A 23,265-nucleotide genomic window follows, 5' to 3' on the forward strand; every position below is an offset into this window, starting at 1 on the left:
TTACTTCATATTCACTTCTGTCTTGGAGGAATCTGAAGTAGACTGGACCAGTATCACTAAAATGAGAGGAAATTAGCGAGTTAGCTGCATGTATAACAAACCAAAAAAGATCGAGAGGTGTTGTGAGGCACCCGGTAGGAACTATATTATTTTCGTTCCTTTAACTATATTATAAATGTAGTGCTTACTTTTTTATTTACAAGATATTTTTCTGAAAACTTAAGGTATGCATTTTAGTCAAATACTTGTTTAATTCTTTAAAGAATTTAATTTTATAGCTGCTTTTAGTTTTTACTCTATGAAATATGTAGTACCAGTTTAAAAAAGGCATACTTCTGATTTAGTAATCAATACAATATGTAAGGTTTGTTTATTATGACATAACATAAAAATTGAATTGTACTTACTTCAAATTGTCTCTGTTTCATTTAACTACTGATTACTTTCACAGCTCAATTTTTTTAATGATAAAACTTAAATCAACAAATTGACAAAAAATACAAATTGGCAGTTATTAAAAGATTTTTGCATTTTTTCAAAACTCATGGCAAGCTGGATTTATCGATTAAGTTTTAGTTTTCTTGGTAACCTAGATGTAGGTTTTTGGTGTCTGTTGCAGTATTTTTGGTTCCAGCTCCCAAACAGCAAACAAATATCGTGCGATAAAGAACATAGTTCCAAAAATATATTTTTCAGTTTTCAGACCGTTATTCTTAATTTTTGTACAGACTCTATACCAATATTGTTTGTGGACCATTTACAATTTTCAATTACCAGACCTGAATTGCCATATTTTCTCGCAAAAAAAATACAAATATCAATCTTTTCAAAGCCTTAAGCCTAGCGTTTGTCGATTCTATCATACAATGAATGTACTTAGCAAGCATGGCAGAGACAAAAAAACTGCAACTCTGTAATAATAGCTCTTGGGAAAAATTTTTATCATTTCTATTCAGATTTGATGTTTTTTTCGGCTCCCCTAATGCATGAAGGAAAATTTCATTTGGAGCGAAGTCACTGTATTAAAAAAGAAAATGAACTAAACTTATATATACAGGCCGTTTTTGTACCATCTAGCCATACCAATATTATTAGTAAGACGGAATACATGCGTTAAGGAATGCATCTAACTGAAAGGTATTATATACATGTGTATATCAATTAATAATAGTTGTATGCAACAACTCCCACTCTCTGCATGCATACAACAGAAGATCTGTCCTATCGTATCTGTAGAGGCAATTACATGCTAAACACATAGATATCACTTAGATGCATTGCCTATCGCATGTATTCTGTCATACTAATGATATTAGTATGCCTAGATGGTACAAAAACGGCCTGTATATAATATATTTAAGGATTCGATGCTATATTTTATAGCCCATCAACTGTGATAGGACTAACAACATAATTGTTCCTGGGAGACTCTAGGTTTTGCATAAAATAATGTTGCATAAAAGCATGAGTTAAATTAACGCGTAGAACAAGTAAATCAACTGATTAAGAAAATCAGTAAATATGATGATCGTATATTTGATAGTCTGCTTGTACAGTAAAAAATGTTTTCTGGATTGAAATACGTTTTTCTTATGTTCTTTAGTTAAAGGCAAATGTTTTTACTTTTCTAATTTCAAGGACGGTGGATAATGAGCTCTCGGCTTAAATGCAAGAAATCGGAAAATTGAGAAAACGGACGCTAATAATTTTCACAAGGACGTATCATGCAGTGTATAAACAGTTTTTCCTTCACTATTTAAAATTTAGTAACAGTCAAAATATAAATATTCAACTTGAATAATATAAATATAAATGTTATAAAACACAGATCTCGAAAGAACTTAGAAACCATATAGAAGAATTTACTAATTAACGTATATATATAATTTATATATAGCATAGAGTAGGTATTCTAGAACTATTATGAAATGTATATTATATACTTACAAAGTCTTCAGCTTGTATATAGCATTGCATAACATTTGTACCGGAAGAAATAACGAAAAACAAGTGATAAATGTGTTTATTATGTACCGCATCTACCCTATATTCAGTATATATTCTATAGTTTGTTTCAGTATCACTGCGATATCTCTATTCGCTCCGAGCGTGAATTTCGTTTCCATGACAACGATACACTACTTTAATTATAGAATTAATGGATGCATATATAATTGTGTGGATTGCATTGAAAACTTACATTTAAAATTTAATATTCTTGTTTCACAAATTTAAATAAATAATTACGATAATTAACATTTGAAAAATAATATTTGTACAATTTGATTTCTTATTTTCACAATTTTTAATGCATTAAGTTTAATTAATTAGTGTTTTTCAATCATTTTAATTTGACAGTTTCTATATCATTAACATGTAAATAATTGCAAATTAGTCATAACAGCCCACTTTATCTCCAAAATTTTTCACTTAAAGCGCTGGCATCGATTTTATTATCCCTACCATGACTACGCACACAACGAATAGGTACTTAGATGCGTGTTTATATGTATGTGTATTTTATTGTCGAGAAATAAGGACTAAATGAGCCCTTTTATATGTTACATACAGTGATTCTCGTTTTAAATTGTTTCCTCTATCATCCGAAGTATTATGTGCTGGAAATATGTTTAGAAAAACTTTCGTTACCTTTCGAACCACGAAACAAATTTCAACTATACCATAAGGACATTTCGACTGGGAACCAACCCCATGATGAAATAACCAATACCGAAAACCTGTTTTAGCCCTCTTTGGGTAAAGGTTTCTCATATAACATTCCAAACCAACCTATTCACCCCAAACCACCTCTGGGCTCTTTCGTTTTCATATTTTGATAAAAGGAATTTTCTGCAATGAAAAATTTATGACAAAATGCTAAACGATATAGTACCAAATTTATAATGACCTTCGTAGTAACTTTGTATATGTGCTATTTTAATGCCGGGAACCAACGACAGCGACGTTGTTTGCCTTTCACGACTCCGGAAAATTACTGACTCCGATTTGCCAGTTTTGTTGTAGTTTTATCAAAAATAGAAAAATGACTTTGTTCTCACTTAAGAAACAAAGCGAAATGATAGGGCTGTCGGAAAAATGTGTTTATATCTAATAAAAAGATCGAGAGGTGTTGTGGTACACCTGGTAGGAACTATATTTTTTTCACACTTTGGTACATTATAAATGTAGCGCGTACTTTTTTTTATTCACAAGATATTTTCTAAAAATTTAAGGTATTAATTCTACAAGTGAAATACTTTCAAGATTCTTTAAAGAATTTAATTTTAGTTTCTGCTGTATGAAATAATTGTAGTATTAATTTAAAAAAGGCATACTTCGGATTTAGTAGTCAACTCAATATGTGAGTACATTACGTTTGGTTTGATCGGGGTATTTATAATGATATAACATAAAAATGGCAGTGTCCTTACTTTAAATTGTCTCTGTTTTCTTTAACTTCTGATTACGTTCAACACTCAATTTTTTTAAATAATATAACATAAAGTTTTGACACAAAATACAAATTGACAGTTATAAAAAGATTTTTGCATTTTCTCAAAATTCATGGCAACCTAAATCGATGTAAAAAGTTTTAGTTTCCTAGGTAGCTTAGATGTCGGTTTTTGGGGTCTGTTACAGTTTTTTTGTTTTAAATCCCAACCAACAAAAAATATCGTGCTATAAAGAACATAGTTCCAATATATTTAGAAACAAGTCTATTTTCTTCACGTTGCAAAGCCTTAATGACTTAGTTTCATTTGCTTGAGTGATTTAGTTAGGATAAATTTAGGCATTCATAGCGTGTGCTTTTAATACAACTTTTAAACAGCAACAAACACTAAATTTGAAGAAAAAAAAAAGTGTTCATTTAAAAATAAACTTATTGTTAACATTTTTTCGTATTTTAAGATTTATTATTATTGTAATGAAAATTATTCCACCTTCAGTTTTCTAAAAACTTTATGTATAAATAATACCTCCCATTAAATTTAAGGAACTTCATAACTCAACATCATAAAATTAAAACACACGGTATATTACGAAACATTTTTCTTGAACAAAACATTACAATCTACGATTATTATGTTCGTATATACTACACTAGTAAAAGTTACGTGTGTAGTATACAACACATTTCATATATAAACGTACTTTTTATGATATATAGTAGAAATATATTACGACATTTAGAAGCCATCCATATACACCATTTACACATACACGTACAGGATGAACCAGAATAATAAATATTCAAAGAGGACGTCAGAGTTTTTAGCCTTCGGATAAAAAAAGGGGTGTTAAAAGTTTAACTTGTCTTTGTTCCTGTGTATCTGTGTGTGTGACTGTGGCATCGTAGCGTCTGATGAATCGATTTTGGGAATTATGCACCTTATCACACGATATTTGTTTGCTGGTTGGAAATTAAAACCAAAAAAAAAACTGCAACAGACACCAAAAACCGACGTCTTGGTTACCTAGAAAACTAAAACTTTTTTAATCGATTCAGGTTGCCATGTTTATAAACTTTTATTTTTTGTCAAAATTTTATGTTTTATTATCTAAAAAAAATTAGTTGTAAAAATTATCAGAAGTTAAAGAAAACAGAGACAATTTAAAGTAAGTACAATGCAATTTTTAAGTTATGTCATAATAAATATCCTAATCAAACCAAACGTAATGTACACACATATTGGGTTGACTACTAAATCAGAAGTATGTCTTTTTAAACTAATACAACAATTATTTTATACAGTAACAAATAACAGTAATACAAGTATAAAATTAAATTCTTTAAAGTAAAATAAAGTTCTTAAAGTAAAGTTTAAGAATCTTTAAAGTATTTGTCTTCTAAAATTAATACCTTAAATTTTCAGAAAAGTATCTGGGAAATAAAAAAGTAAGCGCTGCATTAAAAATATTCCTTTCGTACCTTGGTACAGATTCGAAATGAATATAGCTCCCACCGGGTGTCCCACGACACCTCTCGATCTTCTTTTTTGAAAGATAATTTGATTGAGAAAAAAAATTGTAATCGGTTTATTCGTATAGCAGCTACGATCCCACAAATTAATCGAACAGACCTGATTTTATATCGTCGTACCTGCTGAAAACTTAAATTGATGATCTGAGAAGAGGTGACGATCTTCGAATGGCTTAGAAATTTTTTTCGAGACATAGTTTAGAATTTTCGCGTACAAATTACCTTTCAAAAAAAGAAAATCAAAATTGGTTCATCCGCTTATGGGTAACGATGACACAAACGAATTGATGAAACTTGATATTATGTGGAGGGTTTATTACTACTTTGAATTTATTATTATCATATTTTAAGAAACATTCAATCGAAATTTCCTTTTTTGAGATCGGCACGAAGTGGTCAAGATTAAAAGATCAAGGTAAAGTTCTACTCATCAGTTATAAGTTTTCTCTTATTTAATCCAGACATCAGATGAAAATAATAGACCTTCTTAGTTTTTCAGGCTGTTTTACCATCTTCTAGCTGCTAATACTGACTACCACTACACTATGATTGTGTGCAGAAGGCTTCACAAACATACGACAGTTCAATATTTACGGAGTATATATAGAAATTGTTTCGATAAAAATTCATAATTCCAGACTTGCCATGCAAACTTTTCGATATATCACATCTACCAGATGTACCCGTGACGGCTCAATTTTTTCTTGGAAGGAACCCTCCATATCAAACTGGCTTTTTAATAAAACAGTTACAAGATACCTCACTTGATTCAGTTATTTTAGGACACTTTGTATAACTCTGACTGTGCCACACAATTTAATAGTCAATGTACAAAATATACAAGTGTAATCCCCCAAGTCCTTGTAAACAATAATGTTTCATATTGGCTTCTTTTATATAGGCATCTTGGGTCTAATTATAATTCAGTATCTGCTATGTGTTATATGTACCTATTTTATGTTTGTTCATACAGAATCATCTCGCGCATTTGTTGAAAAAAATAATAATATCTTTATGTGTTTGTTTGTTTGTTTGTTTGTTCATTTGCTTGTATCGTACCTATGCTTTTGTACACTTTTGACAACAAAGATTCATAGAGCTTCAGTACAAAATAAACAGTTACTGAGCTTAATATAATAAAATATAATTAAATGGCAAAAAACAAGATGGATATAAATAAATAAATAAAACATTTTTATCAAAAATAAAAGCGCAAGTTTTTCTTTGCTCATTTTTTGTTTTAATTGTTCTCTGTTCGAAAAAAAAATCATGAGCAATACAGCTCCATCACTTAAGTCATATTTAACCCTTATTAGATGTTTTTTATTTTTAATGTTTTCTATTGCAATGACATTTTTGCTCTTTCATGTATTTAAACCGTTGAAAAATTTGTATTGTAACGACTCTGGTATCGCGAGTAGCTGTGGAACAAGTTTTTGAAATCATGTTCTAAAAAGTATGAAAGTAAGAAATTATTCTGAGCTGAAATTGATCAGTCAGTCGGAGGAATTCATTTCCGTCCTGTGAAAAACTTTTTAATCTCAGAAGTGCCCCGACTGTTATGACGATTTTAATTATCAATTTCAGCTGGAAATATTTTCTTGTTTTGATACTTTTTAGAGCGTGACTTTGTAGTCGCGCGGGATTTTAGTTTTTTAACTTTGTTTTATTTGTTAATTACTGTGAAACATATTGATTAATCACAAACAAGTATTATTTATTGTTAAATGAAATGCTTTTTATACTATGCATATATGAAATATATCAAGGTGTACTAAGTTTAGTCCCAAGTCTGTAACGCTTAAAAAAAATTGAAGCTTCGAACAAAATTTTGTTATAGGTGTATAAATAAGCTATGAGTCCATTTTCAATTGTCCGTCTGACCGTATTTCCGCCTGCCTGTATGACAACACGAAAACTCAAAAACGAAAAAAGATATCAAGTTGAAATTTTTACAGCGTGCTAAGGACGTAAAAAATGAGTGTTCGTAAATGAGCAACATAGGTCAATTGGGTCTTGTAAACCGTTAGAGATAGAACAAAAGTCAAAAGTAAAAAGTAAAAACTGTTCTTTATGAAAAATATACAACTTTTGTTTGAAGCATTTTTTCGTAAACACCACTGTTTATCCGTGAGGGAGCAAATTATATAGAAGTTTTATATGGGAATATCAAATTCGATTGCATAATAAACACTTTCCGTCTATACATGGTATTTCAACAATTAACTCAGTCAATTATTTATTTTCACTTGTTAATAGAAATTTTTAATGATTTGTTTACCTGTTTGATTTGTTTACCTCAAAATAAGGTTAATGGATTAAATTTGGATAAGTGTGTCACATCCCAAATGCTTATTAATTTTTGAATTGAATCAGACTACAAAACTAATGTTTCATGGGATGAGAGTAAGACACAGAAATTTGTAAAAACCATTTTACAGCAAGTACATAGCAGGATTCTATGAGTTTCAATAATGTCAGCTACCACTTTATTTGATGCCTCTTTTTTAACGTTCCATAGGGTTTAGCATTGTTTGCTGAAATACAATTTTTATATATGAACGATAGAGCGATATAACATTATACTAATAGATAGATATCTGATTTAAGGTAGTACCAGCATGAAATCACTTTTCGACAGATTTGGCCGAATTTTTTTTCTCGGGTTTATAATAGCTTTATTTATGAATTCCTAAAATTTCATAATTTTTGACCGTTTAGATCGCGAGATATTTAAAGACAAAGTTCGCGATTTTGAGGGTCATGTCCCATTTAAAGCATGTAAAATGTCCGGTCTCTCCAACTATTTTTTATGATATTATTATATATTGAAGAAAAAGTAGAAAAAAATGTTTATACAATAAAATTCTAAAAAAAAAATTTAGAAATTAATTTTCACTTTCGAGATATTAATTTTGACGTAAATTGATCGAAATTGGGACGTTGGCATAATTATTTCCCATTTTAAACGGTCAAAATTTCTGAAACTTTGGGAATTAATAGTAAGCATTATTAAATTCTTAAATTTAATTTTTCGTTAAATTCTGTCGAAAAAAAAATTGTACCATTGCTTTAACATAGAAACTGCAAATACCATGCTGGAAATATCTTAATACAGAAAACTTACTGATTGCTTCAAAGTACATCATTTCTCTATCACATTTAATCAAGAAAATTCTCAAAGAAAAAAGCTTTAACGTATTATACAAACATTTATATTGTATATTATTTCATATATATTAAACATTGAAATATTTAATCCTAAATAAATAATTCAAAGCTACTCCAATAGGAGGAAATGCTTAGAAAAATACGAAATGAAAAATGAATTATTAAAAAAATATATTATAAAATCTGGTATATTTTTAATGTAATAAATACGCAACTCCTACCCTCAAAATATGTTGCGTACGCTCCATTACTTCCTCGTTCGCATATAAAATAAATCAGCCGCGAAAATCTACACTTCACTTGGTGGATCATACATGAGTTAAAATTGAAAATTGAAATTTCATTATGTTCGCCTTAATTTCTATTAGACGAGTTTCAGCATACTCCATTCGAAGAAAAAAAAATTGAATTTATTCGAAATATTGATATGTGAAAAAAACCTTCAAGTCTCAACTTAATCTAAATTAAAATGTTTCACTGTTTAAAAGTTAAGTCAATGTATTCCCTTCCTTTGAATTATCGTGTTGATAGATGGCCAGACAGGCAGACGGACAACCTGCTATGGACTTTTTAATGATTTTTGAACACCTATATCAAGATTTTCTTCGTAGCATCAATCTTTTAAGCGTTACAAACTTGGGTGTAAACTCAATTTACCTTGATATATTTAATATATACATGGTACAATTGAAAAATAGCAATTAATTAAACTTTATATATATATATATATATATATATATATATATATATATATATATATATATATATATATATATATATACATATATATATATAATAGTATTAAATTTTGTTGTAGAACATACATAAAATCCATTGACTTATATGCCCAATTCTATTAATAAAGTTTGTCCTACTATGGTAACTCCTTGAAATAAAACTTAAGCACGGACCGAAATTTAAGACTGATTAAAAAGAATTCAGAGGTGCTAAAAATAAATATTGCAATTCGATATATCAAATTTTTTCGGAATTACAGTAATTACAGTAATAACCTTTGATTTAGTACAAGGAAGTAAACATTAAAGGAAAAAAAAGTTATTTATACATGAATTTTTCAATAATCTTCTTACAAGGTATTAAATAAAATATTTTTCTGGTATTAGGGTGGGTAAAGTACGCTTAGAAAAAAATATTTTGTGCTACATTTTTTTTTTACTTTGATCCTTTAAGCAATGGTAATTATTTGATGCGTAATATTCCCTTCATATGTAGATTTGCGAGGAAATCTTATTTTGATATTTAAAATATTTAAATAAATCCTTTTTTCATAAGATGGTTAAGCATTAAATGAAATATATCATGTTAACAGATTTCACTCAACTATTATTCTCGCTTATAATTCCCAGAGCACTGAAAAATATTTAAAAACTCGTTGGTGGAAAATTTGAGAAACCACCTTCTAGCTATCATATCGAAAATTTCAATTCTAATTTTACAACAAGATATGGAATAACGCATGCCAAAACAATTTTACCTGAGGTTGTATCTTTTTTGTATTCATTGACTTTGTACCGTTATAAAAGAAATTTGGGATATGATCTTCTCCTGATTGTTTTATAAATTCACTGTCACAACTAAACTTATGCTGGTTTTATATATCTTTCAGTATTTTCGGAGCCATTATTCACAATTATCGGATGTATATAATGCATGTATTTCAATAACTATGTCTCAACTCGAAGTCAACAAAAACCGACAATATTTATTCATATACTAGAGTGATACCCACCCGCTTCGCTGGGTTTAAAAGTAAATATTGATAAAGATTGCTCTCGCTTATCTTCTTTCTGTAACACTTGAAATAATGTTAAGGATTGTTTTACACAGGTAAAATATATGTATGGTTTTCTATTTTTTAATAGTCATAATTATTCATTGAGAATATCAGAAAAGATGAAATGTTTTATATTGAGTATTTTTACAGAAAACTGTAAGTTATGGTAATGTCAAACTAAATTAATTTAAAAATTTTTTTTTATTTTTTATTAATATATGTTTTTAAATTATATCTCATGTGTTATTCTGAAGTATGAGCTATATTGCAGTACAGTTTCAATAAAAACCATTTGCTAGTTTAAGCGTGAAAGCGGAACAAACAAACAAACATGCTTACTTTCGCATTTATAATATATAGAAATTGTCTATATTAGTTTTTTTCATATTATATACCAGACGAAACCACAAGAATACCAGACCAGTGTTAACGTCACCAATACAAAATTTTAAAGTATAGTGTGATGTGAATACCTAAAATTGAGATCTGCTTCTAGTAGTGTAGTTTAAAATATGTAACTTTAAACTACACAGCATTGTTTAAGAATTTATTTTTCAGTTTTAATATTATTTTTGAAACAAAATACAGTACAATAGTTATTGTTCAATTTGTCAAGTAAAGATAAAATAGCCAATATGATGTCAGAACTTTCTACTGTCACATTTCATCATGTTATAAAGTAAACTTTTCGATATCATATTTTATATATTAGCAAAATTGTATATCAAAGTCATATCGAATAAATTGTTTTGAAGAATTCAATTTTCATTATTATATATGACTTTTAATCAATTTTATAGTACAAAAGAAGGTCGATCGAAAATAAATAGAGTACAACGGAGGAGATATTCTACTTGAAACCGACAAAAACCACTAGAGAGAAACCCATTTCAAGAACTTCTTACTATTTAACCCTTCAGAACCAGCTTCAATCGGTAATCTTTAATCGCATGTTAAGAGGTCTGCTCACACGTTCTGGATATGCATCGCATATTTTGCTCGTTAAATATTCTTGAAATTTGTAAATCATAACTTCTACATAATTTTATGTAAATTTTTTTTAAGGTGGTACAGGAATTTCAAGTAACTAATGCTGTTTCTATAGCATTTACGAACATTTCTACAAAGTTGTTTCTTGACCGTTCCTGAACTCAAAAAATTATCAAAAAAAAAAGTTGCATTGCAATTTCGTTGAGGTTAAGTATGTAGAATCGGTTCTAGCAATTCGAAAAAAATTTATTCAGATTTGACTTTTGGATATACTTCCAATAATATCATTTATAGGACTAGTATAACATGCCATCTTGCAACAGGTTAATCTATAAGACTGGCTACCTATACATTGACCATGTGTGTTTATTACTTTATCAGTAAACATCCGGTACATTCATACCATATACATTTAGTTAGTATATTAAAAAAAAAGATTTATTATTAAAATACAAATATTAGATCGTAACACATATATTACACACGCATTTCAACATATACATACATTCTTCATTCATATATAAAGAAAAACGAGATGAAAATGAAATTACATGTATGAAAAGTAGAACACATGACAACGTTTTCTTTGAAAAATGACGAGAACTTGTAAGTATTTGTATATAAGGTCTGAGAATATAATTGAATATTAGTTCATTGCTTATTATACCATGTATATATAAAATATACATAGTATATTAAGTTTAGTCCCAAGTTTGTAACGCTTAAAAATAATGTTCTCGAACAAAATTTTTGTATACGTGTTCATAAAGTCACCTAATTAGTACATTTCCGGTTGTCTGTCTGTCAGTCTGTCGTCTGTCTGTCCGTTTGCCATCACGATTACTCAAAAACGAAGAGAGATATTAAAAAGTGAGGTCGAGTTCATAAATGAGCAATATAGGTCAATTGGGTCTTGGGTCCGTAAGACCCATCTTGCAAACCGTTAGAGATAGAACAATAAATTATATGTAAAAAAATGTTTGTTATAAAAAAATAAACAACTTTTGTTTGAAACATTTTTTCGTAAACTTCACTGTTTACCTGTGAGAGCGCAAATTATGCGCAAATTGTATAGTATGTATTTTAGGGGAATATCAATTATATATGTGTGACATGTATGTATGTGTGATGTGGCAGAGTAATAAACACTGTCTATACATGGTATTTCAACAATTAACTCAGTCAATTGTTTGTTTTCACTTGTTACTTATATATTTTTCGTAATAATCTTTTACAAGTCAATGCTCACTCAAGTTTCCTTTTCACGCATATATTATTATAAACTCTACTATTTATTAGGTATTTACCACTTAAAATATTGAAAATTTATTTTTACGTTACCATATAACTGTTTGGTACTTCTTACACTAATCAAATACATACCTTTCCTACACCTCCACCATTCAAATTTCTATATTATTAACATGTTTTTATTAAGTCGCTTTTTGTATGTCAAGGTGAAATTATATAATTGATTTAAACTAACTTTTCAATGAGCTAAAGACTAGAAATTTAGACCAGCTCAGAAGTAGATAACAGTTTATGAAAATGTGAAAAAGAAGAAGAAAAACGAAAAGGAGGAGAGAAAAATGAAGAAAACACTTTTTGTGGATTCAGATTGAATTTTGTTATTGATTTTAGACTAACTTCCCATGTATTAGAGACTTGAAATTTGAACCATAGCTCAGAAATGGATGACAATGCATTCACATAACCCTAAAAAGCAGAAAAAAGTAGATTTAAAATATATTTGCTGAACCATGTTTTTACAACGTACTTAAAAGTATAAAACAATAAATAGCTATTAAAATATTTGTAAGATTATTGGAAACAAAAAACACGAAGCGCATGCAATATCTAACTATAAAGTGTAGTGTCTGCTGCATGCGCCCCATATTTTTTGTTTCTTAAAAGTATTTGGCTACTTATACATTTAGTCCGTTTTAAATACTTAGTCCATTAAAATTTATTTTTAAATTTTGGTAATAGGTTCTTTTCGCACGTTATAATTTGTTTGCTGGTTGGGAGGTAAAATAAGGGTAAAATCCAGAAATGTGCAACAATTTAAAATGACCCCAAAATCCGACTTGTGTTACCTAGGAAACTTGAACTTTTTTAATCGATTCTTTCCATGAATTTTGAGATATTTTGAAAATAATTTACATTTGTCCAAAATTTATGTTTGAGTCAAAAAAAATAAGTTTTGAGTTATAAGAAATAATAAAACAAGTATTTGCCTTTTTAAACAATTTAAAACTTAAAATTTTCAGAATTATCATTGCATACGAGTATGTATGTCAACTTAAAAAAATAAATCTGTATAAGCACTATAAGCCATACTGGATTGGTAAGAATTTGGTGGTGTTGCATATCCATTCAATTGCAATTCGGTTTCGGTTTTCATCAGCCATTTTAATTCGGTTTCTATTATATTAATTAGTTTCATCTATTATATTAATTAGAATGCATTACAATATTCAATCATTTTCTCACACATGTAATGATATCCACATATAAGAAGTAATGATAAAAATATGAGAACAATATCTCTATAATAGGCTTTACTTTTCGTATTATTATTATTATTATGACTCTTATGATTATTATTATTATAATACATTGTGGGTAAAGGAAGAAAATATGTATTATAATAACATTTGTAATCATCATTGTCATCGTAAAACTAAGTGTAATAATAATGGTTTTAGACTATACATATACTTAGTGTTACTATACTACATCTAACATGTATATATGGATCAGGATGTGAATATGATACAAAAATGATGCCATCACAATGATTTAGTTCAACACATAAAATAAAATACATACCTACACCCAATATTGTATGTAATAATATAATGTACTGTTTATTTTAGCTAATTCTTGAATATTTTGGAGGTAGCTTTAACCCGCCAGGCAAGAACATATACAGTATGTCGCATTTAAGAGTATTTAAGAAGTTATTAACAGGAATATCGATTTGAAATTTTGCACAGTTATACCGCCTACTATAAATTAGCAAATAGAACCAATTTTTAATATTTTGCCTTTCAGAAATGGTTAGAGATATCGACAAAAAATTGTATACCCATTATTGCAAGTTTATTCAAATCTATTTGTTGAGACATTCCATAGCTGAATAGTTATAAATTGATTATGGATTATTTTTTATAATTAGTGCGCTATATTTCAATGAACTTACTACAATTTTTAGTTAAGACCCAAATATTGAAAAAATTAGCTAATTTTGTCATAAAAATCGATATATGTGTATAAAAAAGTATTCTAAGCCACTTTTTCTTATAATCTTTTGCATCTTAACAATCTCTAACGCTAGGAAAAACTTCAAAAATCGACTCTATTTGTCAATTTGTAATAGGCTGAGTTTAAAATTCAGATTTTGGCTAAGTATCATATAAAATGTGACCCATCACCTTGTAAGACTGTGCAAAATTTCAAATCGATATTCTTATAAATAACGAAAACATGAGGCTGCCTTTATGTTTAATCTGCCACTCTGTATACTTTTACCTATTTTTAAGATTTTTTCAACCTATCTACAGTTTTTAAAATATATATTTTTTTAAGTTCTTCAGAAATTGTGAAAATTTCTCTCACCACGAGTGTGAGGAAAAAAATATTAACTTCGAAATTTTTTTGTGTTATTCCTGTACGTTGGTTAATTTTATATAAGTCGTGCTCAGTAAATTAAATTATTAACTCAGTTTAATTAATTTTTTAGATTATTTCTTTGCTCTACTATTTTCACTATCAAACGTCATTCAATAATTATATGTGACGCATGTGCAGAACGTGCTAGTTCTCATCACGCGACTTAAAATTACCGAGCGGTTGACGCGAGTACAGACGGATTAACCATTTTGACGAATCATGATCGCACACCCATACTTGCATGAAGATAACGGAATATAACATGGCGTCGGTAGGAAAGAAGTGGTGAAATGTAGACTGAGTAAATTCGTGATATCTCGTAGTTTGATTAAGTCGCAGCTCTCGATATGACTTTAAAATATGGATTCATTTCTTGCAAAAATTTACATTAGAGCCTTATGGTAGTGTTTCCTAAAGTTAAAAGAAAAGACCAATATTGACGTTCGGAACTTACGTGTCCCTACTGAAAAATTAGAATAAACCAATTATAACTCTAAAACCGCTAAAAACTATACAAAAAGTACAAGTTGCACGAAAAACATGTTCTTAACATGATCACAAAGAAGTTTTTTTTTTTATGTTCAAGAACATTTATTCCCAGTCCAATACTTATTTTCTTGAATAAAGTATTGGAATGATCGCTTAAGAAATATTTAACTTAGTATAAGAACAGCCAACTTTACTTCAATTCAGTAAATTTTTTTATTACAATGAATGAATTTTACATTAAGCTTATCGATCACTATGTATGTATCTGAAATCCGTAATTTGTTAAAATCTCCTCGCCTGATATACATTTTTCTTCCTTGTGCAAAGTAAAGATATTATTCGAAAGACAAAAATTTGATGTTGAGTTCCCAACGGGAAAATCCACTTTTAGTATCTTTGGCTTTATATTTGGACTAGTTTCAGCATATTTAGGGATGAAATTGATTAATTAATCTTGTACGTAGTTATATTCAAAATTGTCGATTTTCAGATTTCAATCTATTTACGAATCTTCTGGTCGCTACATCCAATTTGTTTATTTTCTACAACCTAAGGCAAGAATATTAAAATCTTGGGGAATAATTTTTCACCACTCGTCAACCGTTTTCAGTTTAAGGAGTAGCTAGTGCTCATTCAAAACACTACGTAAATATTCAAAACAGAGTTAGATATTATACCATAATTTAATGTGACATGTGTGGGTCTTATAATAATCTTTATACGTGAACTCATTTATTAATGCTGTTTCTATGCGTGTTAAAGGATCATGAGATAGGAACTAGCACATTATTATAAAATGAAAATTTGGTTTCTTCTTATATTTTCCTCTGATTGTAGGTCATAGTGTGATAAAAAAATGGTACTAACAAATTTTATAGAGAATGATATAGAAAAAATACACATGCCGAGACATAGGTTGGTCTGACTCTAGAAGTTTCTAAAAAATGGGAATATAAATGAAAAAATGCTAATTATAATTATATTTATTTGCAATCTGAACTCAAAAACAACACTATTCATATAATATATTACGATCAGTATACCGTCTAAGATGAGATTTGTAATACAGTAATGATTCCACCGAAAAATGAGTACAGACTCCGTTCTGCTGCGATACTATTTAGTATGTTGAACTATGAGGCAAAAACATTTGGATTGAGTTAAATCCCAAAAAAATAAGAAAACAAAACAGGTGTCTGGTTCAAAAATCCAAGTGAAGTTTTTTCCCCGCCATTAACATTATTTGAATGCAAACAAAATTATTCAAGGTCAAAAGTCGCGAAAATATCTCGTAAACTATTAAGTTAATGACAATTTTAACTATTACAAAATTTGTTCGTGAGTTTATTTAATAGTTCTCAAAATATTTGGCTGAAAATATATTTCAAAAAATTTTGTTAGTTTTATTTTTAATTTATGAAATATTTTTGATATTTTTCGTGAAGTAAGCAATTTTGAGTAAGCAATTTAGTCCAACTTTTCTCAGTTTATTATTTCGAAAATAATTTATTCTAAGCAAATTTATAATGTAGAATTAACTCGAACGAACATATTATCTGATAAAACTGGCATAAACTTCATAGTTTACGAGATATTTGAAAAAATCTATTTTCGCAATCTTTGACCTTCAACAATATTTTTATAGACATTATTATACAATGGACTTCTCCTAGTTCATTTCTTGTATCCGAATAAAGATAATACCATTGAAAAAACTTCACTTGAATTTATAAGCGCAGAACGAAAAAACCTTTATTCTCTTGAGCTAGTTAATCGCCATAAAAAATATTATCTTCACCCGAAGAATGCTTTTAATAATAATACGCCTAATATTATCTAAGACATTTAAATGAGTGGGCGTAGCAGAAAGTTTTTCTTCGAATTTCAAATGATTTAGTGATAATACTAGGACGCAATGATGATGCTTTGTGGATAAATGTCAGTGGGTTTATAGCAGAAAAATACAACATTTAAAAAGAAATACACACATATAATTTTTGATGTTTATTTTTGAAACGAAAGAATATATTAAAATAATAATATCCTAACGAGTTTACTATTACTTGTGTTGGCGGATTATATGGAAAATCTAATATTTTCTTTTAATGTTACTTTAGAGTTTTACTTCCATAAAGAGAAAAATATATCTAAAGAGAAAATATATGAAAAACTACGAATTTTTAATTATAAACTGTTTTGAATTATTTTCAATAATTTTCGAAAATTTTAAAATGTCTGTGGTAGAAATTGAAGTAGAATTTTTCTTAAAATCGGACGACCTAATCCAAATTGGAAACAGATCCAATTAAGAAATGTTCCATTGGGTCTAGCTACAACACATTTTCAATTATAATGTAAAGTTAAAAAATAAAAATAAAATGGTGTAAACCTTTTCGAAAATTTAAAAAGAAAAAAAAAATCCCTTGATCTCAGGAATAATTTTTGTTTTGAGAAACAGTGGAATGCCTTTGTAGATCGAAGTATTCCATTATTTTTGAAGCACGGAGCCCACAGATCAATAAAAAAGTAAACTAAATGGAATACTTTTTTGAGATTTGTGTTTTGATTCCAATTATATGTTCTGCTATGTTTTTTTTTTCAAATGAACAGAAGTAGGAAAGAATTTTTTATCTGAACAAAGAGAAACAAAAAATAGTCAGTCATGAAAATTGTCGACGGAAGCGAAAACTTTGGAATAACTAGCCCTTCGCCTGACTCTGAAAGATACTTATTCTAAATACCTGAATAATAATAAATAATACATCAATACAATTCATATAGCTGTTCACAATTCTAGATAAATATGGTGATGGCGCAAATAAAGATATTTGAATAGTAAGATGTAATTTACTATACTATTTATATGCGTTTCCACCATTTATTTCATGGGTTTTAATTTTTGGGTGCGGAATCCTCAAAAAACTTTTGTAGTTCACCCAATTGTGAAACTAAACCATTCCATCTACTTTCAACCACTTGAACCCACACAAAAAATTTAATCAGTCCATCCGTTTAGGAAAAGTTCAATTCACTTCAAAAAAACGAGAAAATAACACAGAAGTCGACACTTCTATTCTATGTGGCACAAATTATATGTAACCAGTTCTTGTAATGATGCTATTAGTATGTTTGTTTATGCAGGACACACAAACGATTCACACAATTAAACAAGTCATTTAAATTATATATTTTTTCGTTTCATTCTAATTGTTCAAATGAAAATACGAAATGGACGTTTTACATGGAAGTGTAAAGTCTCACTCTGATTTGTTCAGTGGCATAATATGTTGAGATGGAAAAAGATATTAAAAGTATAAAAGTACCAATTTTGAAGGGCTTCAGCTTATACAAAAAATACAAAAAAATTTGAAATAAATGTAAAAATTTAGTTTCATAATAATTTTAACACTATACGCGTTGCAAGAGTAGTGTTTTTTGTCTCAAGCAAATAATTACAAAGAACTGAATGCAAATGAATTACATTTTGCGATAATATCGTTTTCAAAAAGACATTTTAGATGGAACCGAGAAGTCATGAAAACAAGACTATAGATATTTCTTCTAAAACAATATATATTTACCATCATCATTCTGTTTTAACAGTACGCTATAATCTGTCGCAGAATTTCAATCATTTTTTTCTACGAAATATATTTACAGTTTCTAAGACACACACAATAATAACAAAGATTTGTTTATTCGTAAAACCAAACAAAGAAAACAATTTGATAGAAATTCGCATACACAATAAATAATTTAAACGGTGATACCTTTCACAGGAACAAAATATATACAGTAGTATACTAACATGTATATAAGACAACATCATTGACAAAGCACCTTCGTACTTAGGTACGTACGTCTGCTTCATCCGTTGTCTTCCGACACCGTTGTTATTGTGCTCATCCGTTTTAAAGTGCACAAAAAAACTTCGAGGTACATACAATGAATGAATATAATATACTGAATGTTTCGGAGAGGATGAGTTAATATTCTGATTTCGATATACAGTCTCACTAAAACAAAATAGGGAAGCATGGTTTGTTGTGTCTAGAACTTATAAACGGAGAAAAGGAAGAGCAAGACCTCATGTACAAGATAATTTGTTTCATGGTCATAAAAACGTTAATCGTTCCATTGAACCTCTACTTCTTGTCTGTTTCAAAAACGTGGTATCAAAATTTCAGAGAAATCAATTTATTCTTGTATTTTTGAAGAACCGCTTCGGCCACAATGTCTTAAAATTTAGTACAATTATAAAAAATTAATGGGTGCTAGCGGCGATTCTATTATCTCTATTAATAACAGTTTTTCAGTTATCCACATTTCAGAGATAAAAAAAACCAACAAAGACCGATCCCAACTTTATATATACCGATCACCACTTCTTAATAACAGATCTTTGAATAGGAACCGATTTGTTTACAAGTTCAGATATCTGCTTTAGTGCATTTAAGATAAAAACACTCATATTTTCGTTATTTATAGGAATATCGATTTGAAATTTTGCACAATACTATAAGGTGATGGCTCACACTTTTTAGGATACTTAACCAAAATCTTAACTTTAAATTCAGCCTAAAACAAATTGACAAATATAGCGTCAGTGACGGTTCGAGATATCGAAAAAATTAGAAGAAAAAGTTGCATATAATATTTTTTTATACCCATATTTCGATTTTCATGGCAGAATTCGCATTTTTAATTTTTTCATTGTTTTGGTCTTTACTCAAAATTATTTCACGTTTAATTTTTAATTTTATAACTTGTGAGCTTTGAAATGAAAGGACTGGACAAATTATAAAAACTTTATTTTGAGTACAGACCAAATTAAAGAAAAAATTAAAAATGATAAATTTGTCATGAAAATCAGTACATTGCTATAAAAAAAATAGTGTAGGCCACTTTTTCTAATAATTATTTTCGTTGTATATCTAACCATCTCTGAAGCTAGGCAAAATATTAAAAATCGACCCTATTTGTCAATTTGTTATACCTAGGCTGAGTTTAAAGTTCAAAGTATCTTAAAAAATATGAACAATCACCTTGTATAACTGCGCTTTTCAGATCGATATTACTATAAATAATGGAAATATGAGGATATCTTCATTTTAATGCGACACACTGTATATACTAGCAAACCACAGAAGCTTTTGAATTTGAAGCAGTACTGAGAAAATCGTCAGATTTACTGGCTCTTTTTGGAGTTACATTAGATAGTAACAGTGTCTCGTGATCCTCTTGGATCCTATACGCTTGTTATTTTCTCTTTCCTATTTAGAGGGTTTGTGATATCTAGTTGATAATTTCCACAATATTAATTTGATGATAAAGTTAAATGTTAGCAAAATCGAAATTATTCTATTCTGCGTATTTATTCTATTGAATTCCTTTGCAAAGTTTTCCAAAGCTGAAATTAAGTCTTTTGCTTTTCGGGATCCATTTTTATAGTAGTCAATAATATTGCCAATTCCTGAAACAGCCTGTAGTAATAGATGATTTTAGAGAAAAAGAATAAAGTAAAAAAAGAAAAAAACTATATCAAAGTGAAATAGAAAAATATAATGAAGAATGAACATCACACAAAATGGTGGTGAAGCGTAAAATTTTTATTCTATCTTCCCGTTTATACAATTTTTCTTCCAACCAAGACCATTCTTAAGAGATTTAATATAATATTTTTTTGATCTTAATGAAAAACAATTTTCAATTCTCTTGTAAGCAAATAAAAAAAATAATAGAACAAGTTCATTTCCAATATAAGATTTTTCCTACACACACAAAAATCTCTTATATGTTAGTAAATAAATAATAGTTTTAAAAAACTAAAAAAACACGCTTTTGTAACTAGCTGAACTAAATGGTAGAAAACAAATAAACTTATTAAATAATTATATTGTCATCGGTCCTGGATAAGTATGTCAAATTTCGAGTTCATTCGATGTTTTGAAGGGGGTCAAAATAATGTTCAAAGTTTCCGATACAAATTAACATATTAACATACAAACATACCAACATACTAACATACGTATGAAGCTAAAATAAATAAAAGCGTGTTAAAAAAGAAAAAATACATTGAAAATAATAACTAAGTCAATTGTTCAAATTCCGCGTACAAACACTTAGTTGTAGATTGATTAATTTGAGTAAAAAGGTTACCCCTTGGGTGTTCCAATCAGTGTTGCCAACTTTCAACTCTAAGTCCCACTAAACAGGCGATAGAAAACCACTAAAAAACATCTAGAGAGCAATAATATTGCTAGAAATGATATTAAAATATTAAATTATTTAAATTATTTTCCCACTAAAGGTAGAAAAATAGTAGAAAAAAAACACTAGTTTTAGTGGTAAAACTACTAAGTTGACAACACTGGTTCCAATACCGCCGATTTTATTTATAAAAAGTTTAATTTAGAAAAAAAGCCATTGGTTAGGTAGGTCTTGCACTCGAACCATCTATTTAATTTCACTCTCTTCAACTATAGAATAGGTAGTCGCTGTCTTGAATTATAAGTCAATTATAGCTGGATATATATATATATATATATATATATATATATATATATATATATATATATATATATATATATATATATATTAATTTTTATAGATACAGAATTTCAAAACCTACAGCATTTAGTGAAAAAACTAATACTTTATTCAAGTTTAAGTTAACTGGACTAAGTTTTTGGATTCAAATAGATTAATTAGAACATTTTATCGTATCTTAAAATCGCAGCCTTTCTAAACTCCCTAGACTATCATTATTTTTATAGTATACATATTCTCTTGTGAATCAATTTAAACATAAAATGAGCATTCTATTTGGTAACACAGAAAAGTAACATTAGATGTTAGACAGAATACGGACGAAAACGACAAACCGTAAACAGTTTTAAAAATAGACAGAATCATATTACTTTTACGTGCTTCACAGAAGTTTATTGGATAAAAAAAATCTAGGGAAGGTATAATAAATACAAAAAACAAAAACATTTATTCATAATATTAAAAATATACATAAATCAAATTTTTTATAGAAAAATATTATCAAATGATGCTCTTCGGATATCAAAAAAGGAAGATTTTCTTAGAAGACACCGATTAAAGAATTAAAATGTTAAAATTAATTTAATTTAATTTTTCATCTCAATTCAAAATTTTTCTTGCTGGCTAGCAGAATATTATTTTCGTAACTTTTCTTATCGTTCTTTGTCATTATATGCCTGTATAATTGTCTTATACAAAATTATTTCTATTTTAGATGTTGAAACGTGTGAACTTTGTCAATATTGTCGATTTTTTCTTGTTTTAACATAGGTTTCAAAAACTTTGTCAATTTATAGAGAACGCACTCATATGACGTTTTGTACCTTTGTAATAGCACATACGTTTTTATCGATAATTAAATTCAAAAAAAAATTTATAATTAAACTGTAAAGCACTGTGAAGCTGAGAGATAACAGTGATTTAAAAAGAGACCATTGTATATTTATATTTTAAAGTATTGTATATTATAATACATGGCTTTAATAAAGAAAACATTAATAAAAAACATTTAAAGAAACCTTGACACTAAATTAGGTTTGAGCGATTTATTTGTGGTCTCGTAGCTGCTAAACGGTTGAACCGATTTTTGATTTTACTTTTGTTTTAAAGGTGATTTGATCGACAGTACTTTCAGATTTCTTACGAAAGCCTGATCATCCATTTGAAGGTTAAAACCATTTCTAGTTGTTATCCAGTTCGGGTCCCTAAACTCGCACTTAACACATTTCTAAGAACACTCTTGATCAAACAAAAAAACAAGAAATTGGTTGTTCCGTTTAGGAGCTACGATGCCATTGACAAGCACGTAGATATACAGACACGTAAAAATTATAACCCCGTCCTTTGCATCCGGAGGTTTAAAAATCACATAAAATTTTTAATTCTATAGGTTCACCTTTCCCTACTATCAATATACAAAAAAAAATATTTAAAATAATCGAAAAAATAATGTAAATATTGTTTTTTGGCTACAAAATATATGGTTTTTTTATAGCAATAAGTGATCAATCATTCATTAATTTCGTTAATTAAAAAATAAAAGGTTTGATTGATGATTCATAACCCCAATACATTATCAATTAGGTACAGTATTCGAAAAAAAAAAAAAAAAATG

This window comes from Chrysoperla carnea, chromosome 5 (assembly GCF_905475395.1).
Source record: "Chrysoperla carnea chromosome 5, inChrCarn1.1, whole genome shotgun sequence".
Classification (NCBI taxonomy): domain Eukaryota; kingdom Metazoa; phylum Arthropoda; class Insecta; order Neuroptera; family Chrysopidae; genus Chrysoperla; species Chrysoperla carnea.